The 19,771-nt window shown below is 37.6% G+C and overlaps 1 long non-coding RNA gene across 1 annotated transcript in view; it reads left to right on the top strand.

The window, feature by feature from the left end:
* Positions 1-385: 385 nt before the first annotated feature.
* Positions 386-19,771, top strand: part of LOC108445403 — a 47,025-nt gene continuing 27,639 nt past the window's right edge. The window contains exon 1 of the long non-coding RNA XR_001860247.1: positions 386-674. This is a non-coding gene — a long non-coding RNA (uncharacterized LOC108445403). The remainder of the gene's footprint in view (positions 675-19,771) is intronic.

Below are 19,771 nucleotides of genomic sequence, written 5' to 3' on the forward strand. Positions count from 1 at the left end.
TAACTTTTGGATCATGTTTTTAAATTAAAAGAAAACTAGTGTATTGTTATTATTAATAATATTATTAACAGATTTACTAATTTCAATGTCAACATATATACCAATATGAACTGTAATTAAAGTAAATTAAGTATACTAACAACAAAGTTGTATAGAAGTGCACATGCCATGTTGGAATTCAAAGTAAACAAATGCATGTTTTAAAGTGAAAAAAGGATGAGGTGGAAAAAATAATAACCATGGGGCCAATAACTATATTAATTGTCAGAAGAGAATACAGCTGCAATAAAGTCACAAGGAGTGTGTACAGTGAAAGATGAGTGGGATGATTAGAGCACAGACAGGCTAATAAATGTTAATTAATAATACCTTTCTGAAACTTCCATTTCTTATCTCTAGATTCACAAGTGCCTTACAAAGGAAGCATCATTAGCCCCATTAAGCAGAGGAAGGAGGAAGAGGCATAGAGTAATAAAGTACAGTGGCCAGCATCACCCAAGGGTACGGCTGCACAAACAAGTTACAGCAAGTTAAATTAGAGGATATATTAACGGAGTCAGATGCTCTGCTCTAGCTTCCTATTTGTCTGCTTTTGGCCTGCAGAAAATGAAACCCGTCTTACCTCAGGTCTAATGAAAAGACTAAGCCTCTTCTCCAGCTGCAGGAGGGAAAAAGTGAGTACCTGATACCGTGAAACCACACTGGCTAACTTGCTCTAACTCCAACTCCGTTAAAAACCTGGCTAGTGTGTGAGATGGCAGCGATAATTCTGTGAGGTTCTGCTGACATTGGGATGAGTGTGGTATATAAATGGAAAGGGTTGACGGGAAAGGAAGGTTCCGGGGGTGAGATACATCGTGTAGTTCAGCACAGAAAAGTCAAAATCTGTTGCAGATCTGCGATGTGACAGTAGGGTTCCAGGAAAAGCAGGTGGTGTGGGAACACAGCTCCCCATTAGGGCAGGGCTCAAAGAAAAGGGGATCCGTCATAGCCAGAGCCTTTATTACTTAAGGCTTTAAAATCTGAAAGGGCCAACTTAAAATCAACCTGCCACTTCAGAGGCTGGCAGCGTGGAAAATGCATTGTGGTGTAATGTGTTCCTGCTGGCTCACAGGGCTGAGCACACGTGCTGCCGTGCTCGGAGCAAGCAGTGCTGAGCAGCCTGGCTCTAAGCTCCTCTAAGAGGGTATTACAATAATTGAGCTTGCTGGTAACGAGGTCTGCGCTGCTATATTTGTGATAGGCATGGGATAAACTGAGCACGCAGCCGGTGCCTGTAGCAGAACTGGAGGAGGGGGGAAAAGAACCTTTTTGACACCAGGGCTGGAAACCTGGCTTCAACTTAAGCAATGGCAAAACTCCATTAACTTCAGCTTGAGCCTGTGTTTGCCAGGTCCTTTTCACGGAGCACAGAGGCCTAACACAGTGCCAGCACACACCCAGCCCATGACCTGTGAAACACAATTCTTCAAAGTGCAGGGCAACATAATAGAAATAATTCTACGTGCCATCACCCAACACATGCTTTTACCAACTCAGAGAAGAAGTGTCTCCAGCTGTAGAGCATCCCTCTCCTCCTTTATGGCTGAAATAGAATCAGGATAATGACGGCATAGGATTCTATATAAATTTTATTAAGATATTCAGTCTTTATTTTATTGTTCATCTGTTTTGATCTGTCCCAACTTACTGCCTTTCTCACATTGTAAAATCTGGGAGAAGATCTGGCACAGACTGCATTTTCCCACATGCATTTTCCAGTGGCTCATTCTCATTTTGAAAACCCTCTTCATCAGAAATCCCAAATCCTTTGTCCCAATCACGGCTAATAACATGAAGCTTGAGTTAGAGAAATCTTCACTTTTTAGTGCTCTCCTATGAGTCTCACATTCTTCCATGTTCCAAATCAGGCAAATGCCTTAACTGTCATTTGACTGTGGAACCTGCACAGGCACTGTCTCTTGTGGCCCACTTGCTCTCCCTGATCCTCCTGACTTTGTTTCAGTTGTTTTCTGTTGGGGGCTGGATGCAGTAAGTTCATTTAGGAAGATCTAAAGGGTTTTGGTTGCTCTGAGGAAAGCAGTTCAAGGGTTATTCCAGGGCAACACTATCTTGAAGGAGCTGGGTAGGCAGTTCCTCCCCACTACCAGCACAATGGCCTCCCGGGTTTTCTCTTACAGTGGGGTCTCTGAATGGTCAGTGTGAGGGACAGGCACTTCCAGAGCCTGGTGAGAGTGTTGGAGACCTGCTATGCTCTTTGCCAGTGCCCACTGTGCTCCTGAGAAGCCCTGGCAGGATTCTCAGCTAACAGATTAGCATTAGGTCATTAAATGAGGGACCCATATATCTCTTGTGGCTTAAAGTAGGCACTCAAGGGCTTTGGTCTTGCTAAACTTAGGTGGTACTGAGCTAGGGATTTGAAGATCAAAAGCTGAGCGTTAGGATTTAGGTATGCAAGTCTTCTTTGGATTGAGCCCTTTGTCTAACCTTTTTGGCTCAAGAATAGGCACTCTGAAATTCTGTGGTCTGCCTTGTCAGCCACAAATTAATGATGGTAAATGCATGGAAAGAAATTATCCATTAATGAGTATATTATGTAAAGAATCTTGTGTGTATATGTGTGTGCACCTTGAGTAAAGCGAATGTTTTTTGCACAAATAGAAAAGCATTTTTTAAAAACGAATGTATGATACTCTGTGAAGTCTACAGTCATAACAGGAAATCATGCATTTTCTGCAGAAAGATTTTATTTAAAAAAGCAGAGTGCATCTCATTGACCTACATTCAGCTTCCCCAGCATACACTGTACCTGCAGAACTTTTCTGCAGAGATACACTGTAGATACAGATCAAAGGGAAATGCTGGTGTCAGAATTGTCTAAATGTCCCTTTTTGGGCCTGAAATCCTAGATCATTGCCATGCATTTGCACTGACTTTGTAACTTTAATCAACCTGTAAACTGTTCCTTGGACTGCTGTCTTTAAAAGCCAGGTAGGCTGTTCCTGGGGATAATGAATGTCTGTATCTATAGAACAGACAAATGAAGGTCTCTGTTGCCTCAGAAAGAAAATACCTATATTCAAAGAGCTATCTAGATACATTGCAGTATATAAAAGTAGCAAAATAAGGTTAGCATCTGTGTTAGAAGAACTGCAATCCAAACAAAGCTAGATTAATCTTGTTCAACATATACCCTAATTGCTTTGCAGAACATTTGGTCCCCTCTTTAAAAAAGGCCGTGGGGGTGCTAAACATCGCCTATCAGGGTGCTGAGTTTTATGACATGCACATCTGCCTATTCTGACTTAGCCTGAGACCTGCCAACTCATTTCTTACACACCCACTGTAATGGGCCTGGATTCACAAATGTGTCTGTGGGTGTATGGGGAGCTGTAGAGTGAGGGAACTTCAGGGGTTAACACTGGCCACTGCCATGCTGAGCTTTTGGTCACCATTCTGCCTGGAAGGGGTAACACAGGGGCATGGTCCAGCTCTCTTATGCGGTGCCTAGCTGGGTGTTTAAGAAATGAAGGTGACCAAGGAAAAATGCAAAGAGAGGAAGGACCCTTTAGAAACTAGGAAGCATGTAAAACACAAGGTACCTATAGACCCACTTGGTGTCTCTCTCCCTGTTGTACAATCAGGTAGCTGTAGACCACAGCTTTTGTTTCTGTTTGTAGTGAAAACACTGCATAAATAGTTTTTTTTCTGTAAGATTGTCTTTTACTGCTAGACAAATTCAATAATTTGGACAGTGGTGGTGTTTTCAATTATTATATACTAAAACTACTAAAAAAACAAGACAGCCACATAAAATTTCTATTAATAAAAAGTGTTCACTGAGATGGAATGTATTGTCCTATAGTCTCTGTTTTCAATGTTGTGGGTTTGTTTGGGGTTTTTTTGTTTGTTTATGCTTGTTTGGTTTTGAGTTTGATTTGATTAAGGTTTTTTGGTTGGTTTTCGTTTTGGTTTGGTTTTTTAAATTTATTTTCAAAAAATTAGAATGGTGGATGAAAAAAGTAATTACAAAATATCTTCCTACTCCAAAAGTTAATAATTCAGCCTTTATAGAAAATTGTTTAAACATGAAATATTTAGGGGAAATGTATGTCACATAAAGTATAGTTGTGAAATGACTCTGTATCACAAAACATTACCATTTCCAATGAGCTGTACTTGATACCAAATCTGCACAACTGTGAGCCTCTGGAGTGAAAAAATGAATTGCTCTGAAAGTATCTTGTAGCTTATTCTTAGAACAAATTCTGTTGCTTCAGTGTTGTGCCCCTGTCCTTCCATTCTCATAGGCTTGGACAATTTCCAAGGTCTTTCATTAACCCTCGACCCCTCCCCAGATTCATAATATCTTTATTTTTTGTGCTACTTGTATAGTAAATATTTAAGTAAAATGGCATTGATACGTCTCTTTCTACATTGGGTAGAAGTTTCTCCTCCTTGCTCCTACATAGCTGTTCAAGGTATCCTGAATTCTCCTGTCTTCCTGATGTCTAGTCACAAGACAGATTTTAATCTCATGATTTGGCTTTCATTGAACCTAATCATCAGCCTCTTTCTTGAAGACAGATAGGAAACTTTTGCTGGAACATGATACCTTTCATGAGATGTCCTTGGGTCACACTGGCTGGAGACCATAACTGCTTCACACTCCTATGACCTTTACACAATTCCTTCCTGTTAGTTACCTGAAATGAGTAACTAACACAGATCATAGGATCTGTGCTACGTCAACCAGTGGCAAACCAACTCACTTGTTGCACATCCACATTGTTAATGCATCATACAGGAATGGCACAAACACATCCAGGTGACCCAAGGAACCTAAATTTACTTTGGTGAGCATAAAGAAAATGCTCCATCATTGGATAACTCCATGTACTTGGTTTGTACTGAATAAGCCTAAAATCAGGGACTGAAAATTTGTTTTATGTTAAAAAGGGAGTGGGAAGGACACAGTTCCAGAAAATAGATGAGTGGGAGGAGAATATAAGTACTAACAGGGTTTTTTTTGGGAAGTAGTTAAGGAAGAAAAACTGGGTAAGAGAACTAGGGAAGGATTTTTCAAAGAGAGAGTCAAATTAGGAAGGGAATATTGTATCTTGAAAAAGACCCAAAGAGAACACATTTATTAACTTGTATGACCATCCTCAAGCATTAGAAAACATGACAATGGGAAATCAGACTGTATGGAATTAGAGACTGCTTTAAAAGTTGTTCAGACCACATTAATATCAAGTAAAATGCTTTAACTTTAAACCCTTATCTAGGAAGGGGTTTGAGGCTGTAGAGGTCAGACCTCCACTATGAATCTGATAAATTGTTGTCTCTTGTCTACAGATTGTGTTGCAGTAACTTGCAAGGATTTTATCATCATATGCTTTAAAAATCTTGCTTTTGGCTGCTGACTAATTAAAGGAAAATGGCCTTTCCGAACATGGTGGAAGGCAAAAGTGATTTAAAGGGAACATGGATGACACAGAGAAGAAGAATTTGGCTGCTAGGAGTCAAATTCTCTTGTTTTGGTGCATTTTGCAAGGGATAAATTTTGAGAATTAGAGCACTGTCAATACGCGCTATAAAACTGCATGTCCTTTAAGAGGATAATGCTCCACTAGACCTTTTGCCACAAATTACTCTATATAATTGGACCTAAGATCACAAAGAGTGCACATTTACAAGATAAATTGAAAATTAATGAACAAATAATATAGTAATTACCAAATCTTTATTATTTGAAGAATATACACACTATGGGGTCTATTTCTTCCTCAATGAGCATATGTAACCCCCATTAATTTTAATGGGAGTTAAGCATGCACATCAAAGAAAGAATTAACTCATGATTTTAAAACTGACTACTAAGATTAAGACCTGCACTTTTGGCTTTGAGTTGAAAATGTGGCATATCTTTTGATATTTATCTCTTTTTAATTGTGTATTTGTAGCTGAACCAATTTGCAAATCATTGTTATCCCTATCAGTACAAGGCAAAGATAAATTGCATTATATACCCTACTTCTTGGACTCCTTGATGTTCTTTTCTGATTAAATTGAACTGTACCAGCAGTATCATAATTAATAATCTATGCTGATCAAGTTGGCAGTGCTAAGTCTGTTTGGTATCTGATGGCAATGAAAAATTGTTGAAGCAAGGTGTGTCATTTGTTGTTTTTTTCACTAATGTGAGAAATTTACAATTAATAATACTGAGTCATGGAGATTTTCAGATAATGTGAACCCTGCAGTTTAGGTCTGGACGATGTAAAATCATCCAGTTTAAAAAGACTTCTGAGGCGATTCATGAACTATGATGTTAAGCTTATGTAAAAAGGATTTTACTCCTTAGAAAGAGATTATAAGATGCTCAGATGGAAACTTTCAGTCCCAAAAGAATTGGTACCAGTTGTTCTTTCTACCTCTCATCTCAGGGAAGGGATATTTTCTTGTGCCCTTCTATGGTTGTCCATTAATTAATATTAGTGAAATGGCTTCTGCAATTGTGCACTTTTTTGTATCAATCAAGGTATTGTTCCCCATATTAGAGCAGGAATTAAAAATATTTTTAAAGTGTAAACCAACATGGATTAAATGTATAAAGACAAAGAACTTCTAATTTATTTTTTAAAAATAAAAAGTTGAAGTATTTGTTTTTTCAAATGAATTATCCAGTTCTTTTTTTTACACTGAAAAACAGTCCTATATAAGTAGTGAAAATCTCAGAAACATGTCTAACATGAAGGTGACCATTGTGATCTTAATGTCAGAGTTGAAGAAACTGCAAAAAGTAAACAAAAAAAAGGGGGAAAATTAAAATTTTAAAATCCTTTGCCCTTTATGTGGGCAGTATTTCTTGTTATATTTAGAAAACTTACCCTAGTAGAAGATTGCAATATATATGTTGCATATTCTGTCTCTCCTTATGCTATTACAAAGTAGAATAATTTTCCATTTGTTTGGCTGTGTGAACATATAACTGAAGGAGTGCACTCACAAAAATATTTATCCACAAAGGTATGGCTGTTGAATAGCCCTTTTACATTTCTGTTTATTCTGTTCATCTGTTCATTTAATTTTAAATGTTTCAAACTGTTGCAGCTTGTAGCTGCCATTTGCACTGCCTCAGTTTAGTCCCATTTCAAGCTAGAGAGTGAGATTAGGGGAAGGAAGCCCTAGATCTCAGTAGTGGAAATCAGTCAAAATAATTTAAATCCTATAAACTTTATTTTCTCAACAGTAACTAATTACAGAAAGTTCCTCCACATTTCTGTGCAGACTGTAAGATACCACAATGGACAATATTTGCAAAATCTTCAAACCGAAATGGGGCACTGAGTATCCTTAGTCAGTTATTGTAATGCTAAGTGGGGTCTTGCTGTCCTCTCATTATGGATGTTACATTTGAGATAAGGGAGCTTCACTGTTTTGCTACATCTGTGAATCAGAGGATGAGAACTTACAATCTGATCAAAAAGAGAGTAGCAACTTTTGAATAGTGAGTAATGTGAAGAAGGTTCAGGAAGGAGACTATTTTCTTGAGAGAAAAAATAATTATGAACTATCAAAATGAGGGTTAGGTGAAATGACTTGAAGAAAATGATCATAAAAGGGTAGCCAGAGAAACTGAAGTATATTAATAATTTTGAAACAGGTGGTGAAGATGTATGGTAGTTGCACTTGTATATTCAGTCAAGGTAAAATTTCAGAAGGGAAACACTAAACCTGTGGAGGGGTCACTCAGCTAATTAAGGGGATGGAGATGATAATGAATGAAGAAGTGCTAATTGAGCTTTTTTTGTTAAACTTTTAGAAGAAAAGGCTAAAGAGGGAATCCAGCTAGAGCACACATGCAGCTCAGATGCAGCTAAAGGGAAGACAGAGAAAACAAAGTGAATTTTTTCTCAGAGACTTACAGCAGAAGGATGAGAGACTTAAGAGTAAGGGAAAACTCAACTGAATATAAAGAAAAGTTTTCACAAGAAAAGCAGTTAAACATGGACTGTATCTAAGAGAGGCCATCTATACAGCTTTCCACTTATTAAATAAATTTATATTTCCACAAATATTTTCAAGATGAAGACAATTTTTTTAAAAAATATTCAGAAAGAAGCTTGTGAATTAACATCCAACTTTGTGCACTGGTGAAGCTATACATTGTAAGTGCAGTAAGTGCACTGGTGAAGACATTACCCATGAAATCTATGATCTTTAGAACACAGAAAGTTATTTATAAAAGCAAGAAAATATAACTTAGAAAGACTTCTTCAAAAATACAATCTTTTACTTGATTGACTTCTACATGATAGCTTATGAAAAATTAATAATGATTAATATTACTTTTCAATGGAGATGAGAGTATTATTAAAGTTATATTTTTCACCTAAATATGGTTAGTATTTAGTAAAATAGCTTTAGAATCCCAGTGATTGTGAAAGGAAAATAGTGTGTTCTGTTGGAAAGCAGAAGTGATTCTTTGCTATGTTTTTTATTGGCTTATGATTCAAACAACTATTTGCTGAGAACAGTATCCAGTGCCTGGTATTTTTTATTTGGAGATCAGGAAAAATTAGTACCCAAATAGAATATTTGCTTCCAAAAAATCTTGGGGTCATTTTTGTCATTATGGTTCTGACTGCCTCTGAATTTGAAAGGATGGATTGCATTTTTTATGGTAAAAAGAGCCCCGAAATTCACTTGAATGTCCAAACTGGGTGCCTCTGGTCTTCAGATAATGACCTGAGTTTCTGAAGAAAATCCATCAAGGCTTCAAAACACCAATCCTAAGAATTTGCCTATCAAATGGCTTGATTTAGTGCCACTGTAATCATTTGGCTCTTTGTCATTGTCTTCATTAGGCTCGTTATCGTGATCAGAAAGGTTTTTACCATCAGCAGGAGAAAAAGATACTTAGGAAATCCTCAACTTTTTTCAGCTGTGCTGTGGTTTTTTTACAGCATCAGCTTTCTCTTTTTCCAAGCAGTTTGCATTTTGGGGTCTGACACAGCAAGTGTGCCATAGCAAGAGTACACTACACAAATATCATGGAAAGCACAGGGATAAAAGCTTTATATAAACTTCCCCTGCTTGTCTGAGCCAAACAGTTCTTTATTAATGACACTGTCAAAGTTTGTATTGTGCTCACATTGGAAGGGGAAGCTTCATCCTCACAAAACCAATAAAAGTTGATTACATACATATGAAATCTATGGATTAGGGGCAGGATTCTTGGATCCTTTACAAAGGAAGTGTCATGTTTCATCTCCTGTAGGGGAATGTATGGGAATGCATATGTGAAGCCACAGAACTCCATATAGTTCCTTTCAGTAAAATCATACAAACAGAACCAAATTTTCTTTAAAGCACAACTATAGGTTTGTAATTACAAGGAGGAAAAATATCCCTTTTTTTTCCTTCTCATCTTCAGTGCCACCTGAAGGCTGTCAAGAGAAATTAATAATTTCGATCAAGGGACAAAACATGGTAGATATTCCAAGTTAATAATAATACACCAATAAATTAAGTTAGTCAAAGCAATTTGAAATGGCATTTTGAGAAGAGAGAGATGTTGCCAGACCTGTGACCGAAGGGCCAAGTATTCTAATGGGATCAGTTAACCATCAAAATAAAAAGTCAGGTTTTCAAAGGCAAATATTATGCTTGATTTTGTAGAAAATACAGGAAATGTGATTCACAGTAGCATGGGTATAAGAAACAATATTATTTTCTTTTGAAATATGTGGTTCAGTTGAAATATAAAGCTTTGTGAAAGAAGATGAATATACAAGCATGTGGAGTTGCATGAAAATAAAAGCGTGGAAATCCCAATAAATCACAGTGCTCTCAAACCAAAGCATTTCTGCTTTTTAATTTCAAAGTGGCATTTCAGAAAATATTTTTTATTTTCTCTGTCACAATCCACCACATAATTACAATATAAAAATATAAAAATTAAATGATTTGACCAAGCTGACATAATTTGTCCTTCTCAGAGTTCTTGAAGTCTGCAAGATTTTGCAGTTCGAATGATATCCAGATTTTCAGAATCTTTCCCAAGAAAGAAATTCCATTCTTTTCATATTTGAAATTCTCTACTTAAACCATTTTTGGTTGACTAAAAAGATGCAGAGCCTTTTGAACTTATTCAAATGTTCTGTTCCAGAATATGTTTCCTAAGTAGACATCCTTGGCAAATACATTTTTATTACTATAGTAGCTCAGATAATCTCTGTGACATAACATTTTCTCATGTATTCCCATCACCTTCATCCGACTCCTTTTTTAAACTGAAGCTAACTCCAAAGGTAGCTGATGAACCCCAGTGAAACAAGAGAGGAGCACCACAGAGTAGGTTTAAGACATAAAGTCAAAAAAAAAAGACTTTCATAATGACAGGACAGGATTTGGCATAGGCAATATGTAATCACCAAAGCCATAATATGAATCAGACTCCAGAGGTTAAAGGAAAACACCTGACATTATGAAATGTGTGATGAAATATTCTTCACATAATCATGTATTTCAGAAAGTCAGCCAGCTTGATTGTTACATTACCTAAATTGAAGATAAAAGATGAAATATATATAGTGGTGTGGTAAATTACAACAGGGCCACCTTACCTTAATTGAATCTAATGGTATGGGAATTTCCCCGTGTTAACTGGATGGGAAGGAGCACCTGGTCTTTAAGCAGTCAGACCATTGGATTGATGGCACACTGCATGCAGGAAGAGGACAAAGCCTCTTTTGTACCTGAAGTTGTGGGCTTCTTCATCAGTTACTGGAAATGAAGTGACATATATTCAGTAGTTCCAGTCCATCTCCAAGACCTGCAGCACTCCCATCTAGGACGTTCTAACACATTAAACATATTTAGATTTTTTTACAATGATTGTTCATATTTTCTTCCTTTCTTTATTTTCTTGCATGAAATGTATGGAAATGACTCCAATATCAGGTCTGTGGAAAGCCATGGACAATACCCAGGCTTTTAATAGTGCAGAGCGACAGTTCTTGGGCATTTTTTACACTTTATAATTGTAAGCTGCATATGCTACCCTCAACCTCCACAGCTTACAATTAAGTATTCTATCTTAGTACTATACAAATAAATATAAATTTTGTGTGGATCCAAGTTCTCAAATGCAGAATCAAGTCACATGTCTAGGTGCTCAAATGGACATTTGGCTGTGTGAAGGAGTTTTGCACCAATTTGGAAGCTCATTGTGAAGCAGCAAGTCTGTTCTGCTCCTGGGGGAATGAAAATCATCACATAGAGACATACACATCCTTGTTTGAAAAAGCAACTTTGAGAAACTTTAATCTGTAGCTTCTAGAAATTTGGTAATACTAGGTTGCATCTAGTCAGAGTTATTTATAGCAAATGGCCTTTCCTTGGAATACTTTTTTTCCCCACTGTTTTTAAAGGATTTTTCCCTTTCTTGAAAAGGTATTGTTCTGAAGTTCAGACCATCAAAGTGAAAAGTTCAAACATCACTACGAAATATGTTTGATGATAAAACATTAAACATTCAGTAATAAAGGCACAGAAATGATTATATAACTCTTTGGGTTAAATGCGACCCACTTAAACAAATAGCTGGAACTGAAAAAGACAGTCTGTAAAATCAGTGTATTTATTCCCAGTGCTCTGAATGACATATGTTTAAATTGATCTCACAATCAACTCATATCTGCTTCAGCATAGTCATCTGATACCTATTTAAATGAATCTCATCTAAGGGGTGCAAGATCACTCCTGGGTGACAATTCCATGGCACAGTGGGATGTATGCTAATACAGCTGAACTCAGGGACAAATTCTTGCTGATCCTGATTTAAATGGGAATAGAAATTTGTTGTCTCCCTAAAACGAGAAAGATCAAACTTTGAAAGAGAAAGCAATCTATTGAGATCTGCATGCTCCTTGATTTCAAATAAAATCCTTGGTTTTCAGGATCCCTTTTAAATAAGAACTGGCATTAGACTAGGGGAGTATGTGGACAGTAATCCCAAGTAATTTTTTCAAGGGAGAAAGAATGAGGAAAAGAGATAAACAATGAGGGAGCAGAGGGAATTGTAACTTAATTGGATATTTAAAATATAATTAAAATACATTAAAAGATGATAAAATAATTCCATATATGTAAATATAAAGTATCAAGCAAGCTGTATATATTGGCCCTGTTTCAAGTGCACATTCCTGTTCATTAATGTGCATAAGCTTCTGCTTAAGTGCTGTTTCTTAGAGGGAATGGTCTTAAGTTCTTATATAAGTGTTCTCTTGAAACAGGGCCAACATACAACTCAGTGCCATTTTCACTCAGACACTCTGCCTTTGCTCACTACAGTCACCTATTCCATCTTGACTCCAGTACAACAAAGTTTTCCAGGTTGAAACCATGGGTCTACATTTATTGATAGAGTACAGTTTTGCCAGCTTTAAGTCCTGAATGGGGTTTTTTGGATTTTCTGGTGTTTCTTAGCTGAGCTGTTAATAGTGGTAATACAAATAACAGTTAATAAATCAATCTGTCTCTTCCAGGAATTTTGCTAGGAGGCATTAACCCCTTCTCACCATCTCCCAGGCCACACCCCTGCACTCTTTACAATGAGTGCAGCATATTTTTTATTTCTTCAACTGGCATTTGCAATCTGTCCTGACATAATTTACACATTTACACATTTTACAGAGCAAAGCACAGTCATGCAATTTAATTCCAAAAAACATAAGCATAGGAGACTCGGCACACTCGATTAGCAAAGCATATGATCGAGTTTTGCCAGTATGATATCAAAGGCACACGTTTGATTTGAATTTGTGTCAAAATGTACCTGCTGCTCTTCATTTCAAAACAGACATGTGCTGATGTGTTAGCCCATATTCACACACAGGGGGCTTTTATATGCTGCAAACTGCACGTGTAGACCAGTGTCCTTTACAAATGCACTTTCTTTCCCTTCCTTTTCTCTTATCCAAAGGCAGCTGGTCTTCACATCCTTAGGGAGAGGGAAGGCCTGTCACGACCCGAGAGACAGAGCAGGGGAAAGCAAGAAATCACTATTCAACCTAATGAAATAAAGTTCTGACCCAGATAAAGTCATCTGGGTTCTTCCACTGATCATTGCCCTATTGAGCCACCATTCCAGTTCTATTATTTCTTTTAAATAGGGATTTAATGCTCATGAATGGAAGGTGAATGCTTGAAAATGAAAGGTGATCAGTGCAGTAAAAGACAAATCAATACAGAACCAAAGTGCTCTACTTATCCACAGGGCAAACTAAAGTGAAAGGAAATGTCTTCGAGACCCTCTCAAGCAGTTGTACTAATAAAAATGATGATTAAATTTCCATACTATTACGCTTGGACTTAAAAAAAATCAGTGATTAAACACTTACTAGAAAAGGAATTGGCAGCTACCTAGATAGTGGGCGTTTTGTTGTTCACTTTCCTTTAGCTTCATTTAAAGGAAATTTATTTGATTGAGTTTTGTGAATTTTTGATTAATAAAGACTGATAGCTGCAAAGAGCTATCTTAGAAGGACCGGAACAAAATTTCTCCTGCAATTTGTTTAAAGTTCAGTTTCTAGGAGTGCAGGGAATTACATAATTTGCTTGGGTTCTTGTTCACGTAATTATAAATTAGTATATTTGGAATAATAGCTGGAACGTTAGTTTGTTCATAAGGTGTGAAATAGGCTTTTTTTACCTCTAATATTGGAGGCTGAAAATAATATGATAGCAAGAGAAGGGCTCATGTTCGCAGGTAAAATATTTTTCAGTCTCATGGAAACTGCAAAAAATGAAAATGGAATTTGGGCCACGAACTTTCTGTGCTGATCTGGTACTGACATTTGGGGGTGTTGGTGTCAAAGATTTTGGTTTTGGGTCATTCTCAGCAGTAGATGGAACAATAAAGGATTCACTTTCTTTGATCCCCCAGCAAACTCTGATTGGCTGGAAGCAGGGAGAGACAGTTAACTTCACAAAGTCAATAAATGTGGCCATCTGGGAGAATGCAAATTTAGACAAATGTGATATATGTGGGATGACACTTTTTCCTTAGAACATGCCACACCATAAAAGCATTAAAAATACATTCGTATGACCCAGAGCATTTGATTAAAGCCTTTAATATGCAATAAATTCAGCCCCAAGCAAACTAAAAGGGACAACGTGTACAAATTCCAGACTCAGATCCATTCAGGTTCAGTTTTCTGCCTCCTCAGCCTCTTCTCTTCAGGCATCTCTGTCTGTGTTTCTTTTCAATTAATTTGAGAGGAATCTGTGTAAAAAACTGTAATTCATTGTGCTGGAACTCCTTCTTTATGTGGAAAACTGTTTTTCCTCTTTCAGCTCTTTACATTTCATCCTTTTGAGCCACTGGCTTGAGAAAAAGTTAAGTATGTTTGCGCATGGGTAATTTTTACTTGGGAGGACTCCCAGTATGTCTAAAATGAGTAAAGCTGACCTGATCAGGACTTGATCCCCATAGCTACTGGTAAGAATACTTCATGTCCAGCAGCATGTCCTTCCCCAGCTGCAGGAACATCTCTGGGGCTCAGCTAGTTCCCAGGCAGGAAGAAACCCAAAGCTGCTCACTGTTCTTGTCCAAGTGCTGCTAACCCCTAACTTGCTGCCTGCAAAGCAATATTTATCTATCAGTGTGCATCTAGATCTTTAGATTATTCACAGAGTGTTTTGGTATGATGTAAAATGGAATGTTTCCATAGACTGCACTGCATCTTGGACATGCTCACTCAACCCAGAGACCTTACTAAAAGTCCACTTTAAAGCAGTGAGTGAACTTACCTGATCTGAAACGGTAGCTATCCTTTTTGTAATGGTTGAATACCTACATTGTCTGTTCCATGGTAGGAAAATGGGTAAAACCAGGGATAGCCTTTTCCTTACAATGTCTGGACAGAAATGTTGTACACTATGATTTTCTCCTTATATAAATCCTACTGCACCCAGGACAGGATAGAAGTTTAAAAAAACATGTGTGTGCGCAATATAGCTGCAACACAGCACCTCCAGGAGATACAGCTGATGTGGTACAGTTTCTTCAGCACTTCTTTTTACGTGGAAATTGAAAGCTCACCCCAGCCTTACTTAAACATTTATTTTTTTTTTTAAAGAGGAGACAGACTAGTTCTACTTAAAACAAACACAGAGGACTTGACTGCTTCCATTTTTTTTTGTGAAATTTTTTTTTTTGGCAAATTATTTTGACTATTTGCATTGAACAAAATAATTGAAGGGATGAACTTGCAGCCTTTATTTTACCTAGCAATAGTGAAACTAGCTGCAGGAGTAAAACTTGCCTAACTAAACCTTTGATGTGATAAGAGTTATAAGAAAACAGATAGAGTCCTGACGTGTGGATCAAGATTGCTGCAGAAGAAAAGCTGTAGTTAAAGCTACTTGTTTCTTCCAAAACAAGCCACAGCTCTGTGTGCCTGGTCCTCAGATGGTGTAACCTGCCATGGCACCAGCATGACCTGCCAACACTTAAACATTTCCTGTCGCCCACTGAACAGTCCTGGCTTTGCAGTAGGTGACCAGGCTATCACACCGTGGGCATAGCTGTAATACTGAAATGAGGTGGCAGCGAAATGAGGTGGCAGGCTGAGTGGCATTTACATATGATGGGGAGGTCTGCTGGAAATCATGGTATTAAGCAGAATGCAGAGGACATGACTGCTACTCTCTGTGAGATACACACAGAAAAAAGTGAAGGTTTCTGAGAAGGAGAAAGGAAGGGGTGGGAGACTCTGCCTTTGAAAGAGCACGAGTCCAAAGCCCAGTTTCCTGTAAAGTCTTTTGTGATCACATCTACTTGTGGTTGGAGAATGAAACATTCCACAGGACCAACTGTGCACTTGTTTGTTCGTACTTTCTGTTCACACCAGTCCTCTAACGGCTCTGTGCAGTGAAGTACACAGTGCTAACCACCACAGACTACTTCATCTGCACTTCATCAGATTAGCATTAGGTTGAAATCTCCAAGACAATATAAATGAGATCAATAAATAGTGCAATCAATCTCAGCTGGTTTTAAGTGTCCAGAGACAGATTGAAGCAGAACTCCTGTAGGATGACACTGCATTACCAGCAGAGAGAACACCAAACACATTGCATTGATGCCAACATGAGCACTGCCCCTTACGATCCTCCTTGCATTTAAACAGCAAAGACAAGAGGACTTGCTGTTGATTTATGGATGTTTTTGAAGAAGTATTTAAAACATTGTTTGAATTTGCAGAGATAGAAAAAGAAGATGCATCTATACAGTCCTTCCTTTTCTTTAGTTTTCCAAATGGGTTGAGTTTTACCTTGCTTTGCATATCTGTACATTTCTCAGGTATTCAAGCAGGGACTGAACAATTCTTGTTCAGCTCTGAGTGCTTTGTCAGTGGCAAAGGAATAAAGTGTAAGGATTTGAAAGGAAAAAGAAGAATAACCCAAATGCTCCAAATGAAGAAAACAAACGCAACATGATCCCAAATGTTTAAAAGAACAGTGACAAGCATCTTAGAAAGCCAAAGCAGCATAGCACAGTCACAAGTTCTACAGGACAGAATTCTATCTAATGGACAGAATTAATTGAAATCCATATCCTGTAAAAGGTTATATAATACTGGGGGTAAAAATCCTGTGCGTGATACATATTTTGGAGTTTTCTTCGTCACTTCATCTTTACACTGAAATCAAAGCAGTTACAGCAGTCTCACTCTGTAATAATGACTCAAGACATGACATAGGCTCCAGAGCAAAACAGGGCAAGATAATTCAGAACATTCCAGGTTTTTTTATTATTGCTGTTTCCCTAAAATGGCAACAACTGTTTCACTGGGTTAAAAGAATCTTCCTTTTCTTGACAAAAGTCATAAAGTAAGCTTGATTTTTGAAAAGCAAAAAGAAGGTAGGGCATTTCTTATACCCTCTTTTCTTTTTACCTTTCTGTGACCCCTAGGAAGTCACATTCCCCTCACAGTCTAATCAGCATGGGGAATTGCAAAATGAATGGGCTGGAAAATTCCTTTGAAAGGCAATAATAATATTTTTTCATATATGAATTCCAGCTTAGGGGCTCAGCAAAGTGAAGTCACGGTTATTGTTCTTTTAATTTTTTTGCTCCTTCACAGAGCTTTTCAAAGGCACTTGCGTTTGCATAAGTTGTAAGTTTATGTTAAAGTCCTGTGCTAGTCTGTGTTACACGTTTTAGTGTGTTCTGTACTGCCCTGGGAGCTAACCCCCCTCCCCCAAAGAACTCTTTCTCAGCCCCTTCATCTGTAACCTTTCTGCAAGTAAATGCTAATTGAAAAAGAAAGAACACCACTAATCTTGGAATTTAAATGCATTTAACAAAACCAATCTCGGTCTAAATTGTTGTTTCACCATTCCCTTTTCCCCAACAGATGTCGAGAAACTGCAATTCCTATTAAGAACACTTGACTGTTTACTCAGCAAGAGAACTTCAGGCTCAGGCTGCATCAATCTAAATGCGTTTCAGGACGTCAGTCTTTTGAAAAGTGCAGACTGTTAGTTGGTTATTTTTAAATGTAATCTTCACATAAAAGAGTTGCTGCATTTTTTTCTTTTCACTTTGTCATCCATCTCTCCCTCCTCCCTCTTTTTATTTTTTTTTTTAATGATAACATCAAACATAGTTGTCCTGAATTTTTAAGTCCCATTCCATTTAAGTTTCCCTCTCTCCATGGTGTTTTATTTCATTTTTGCTCCCTTCTTTTCATTTTTGACCAATGAAATATCAGTGAAGACTGTGAACATTATTACAGGAAAAAAAATAAAACCCCAGAAATATTATGTGGTAAGAATGTTAGACATCAAAAACATGAATGTGTTTTCTTAGTGAGCTTTAGAGTAAAGCCCCCGTGGGCTTTGACCACAGACCTACATAAAGTTATCTCTGCAGATAAAGGTGGCTCTCTGGGGTTTTGTTTTGTACCCCGGGTGTCACTCCTTAACTATGATCAGGAAAGTAAACATGTGTAGGGTTTTTTCCCCCTTTTTTGTCTTATCTCTTTACTTGATTCTTCAGTTAGTAAGTGCAATATTAGTGTTTGTAAATACATCCTCAAGTGATAGTCACTGAAGTGTAGTTTAGGCCCTGTTTAGCACAGGTCCTTCAAGCATATTTTACCACAGAATAAATTTTATTTGTTTTACTCATCAGGTGTTGAAACATGGTGGCTCAATTCTTCCCTTGTTAGGGGGAGCTAACAAGGCTGAGGACCAGAGGCAGGTCTGAAGTGGCTGGGGCAGCCCCACCTTGAGCTATGTGGTGCCTGAATGGGGGATGTTCCTTTCCTAAGGTCTTTTATATAATCCTCCATTTTATCGGACAAAAGCAGGTGGGGAGAATGCTCTGGACCACACAAGGTCAGACTAAGACACATGGCTTTAGGTCCCACTTTTCTTAACTATTGCAATGCAGAGAAAGTCAGCAAAAGCACATCAGTTAACACAAGTCAGAAAATGGCATGTAGGTGAAAAAAATAATTTAAAATTTGAATGCAAACAAGCAACAGATAATTGGGTGTGTGGGGGTGTATGGGTGAATGTCTGAAACTGAACTTCTGAACTCTCAAGCAGAAACCTACTACTTGCTGGCTGCAGTCTTTATGGGCTGGCTGTAAATTTTGGTAACACCTGGACTGAAAAAAGCAGCACATCTTGAATCCTCCGGTTAACAAAGAGGAGTTAAACACAACTAGCAAGTTCATGGCTGCTCATCTGTTTGGCTTCTGCATATAGACTGTAGAGACTGAAAATGGTTCCAGAAAGAAGACCCAGTGCCTAAACAAAATGCCAGGGGATGACCACCATCATTTCTGTCCAACCTCCCAGAGGGGAAGTAAAAAATTAGCAAACACAGATCTGGGGATGGTAATGTGTAAGTGAGATAATCAAATTGGGTACTATCTCTGATCCCGTTCGTTCAGATCCACCATGGGCTGTTTTTTGATCCATCTCACTTGTGGCACAAGGGGGAAGAATGCTGAGCCAAGTGTTAAAGAGTGATACTCAAGTACTGTGAACATTGAATATTGGTTTTTAAAATAGGGCAGGTGGTTCTTTAAGACTTCTAGGAAAAATGAAAATGTACAAGAAGAAAAGTTAGATAAAAAATGGACTTTAGGATTACAGCGAAAACTACAATACTCCACAATAAACTGAAAATGGAAACAGTTATAAGGAAAATGTAAACTAAGTCAAATGAAGTGCCATATGCAAAGAAATGTCTCACAATGGCAATCTAATGGGTAATTTGCAGTCTTTATTCAGTTCCATATTCAGAAATCCATTGGAATCAATTACTAGTGGGAAGAGCAGGCATGAAACCATTTTCCACCTGCAACATGTCATATCAGAAACAATTCCATTATGCAGCATGAAAAAGGAGACAAATCAAACCTTGAGACGTTTACCATGTGGTTTACAAATCTTTTTTTATGGAAGACTGTGTCCTTCCAAGAGTTTACTTGGTCTCTGAAAACTCCAGAGAAAAATCCAGAAAGTTAAGTTTATTCTGTCTTCATGCAAATCTTAGTTGAAATAATAGATTATTTATAATTCAAAAATCTATTATTAAAAAACTCACCACCACTGAAAGTTTTTTTAGAACTTAGGAAACTCTTCAGCTATCATAGAATTAGCATGATCATGCTAATTGACTACTTTGACTTGAATACTAAGTACCCACAGAGAGCCATGAAAAAGAAGTCAA

This window comes from Corvus brachyrhynchos, unplaced genomic scaffold, assembly GCF_000691975.1.
Source record: "Corvus brachyrhynchos isolate BGI_N302 unplaced genomic scaffold, ASM69197v1 scaffold1, whole genome shotgun sequence".
NCBI lineage: Eukaryota > Metazoa > Chordata > Aves > Passeriformes > Corvidae > Corvus > Corvus brachyrhynchos.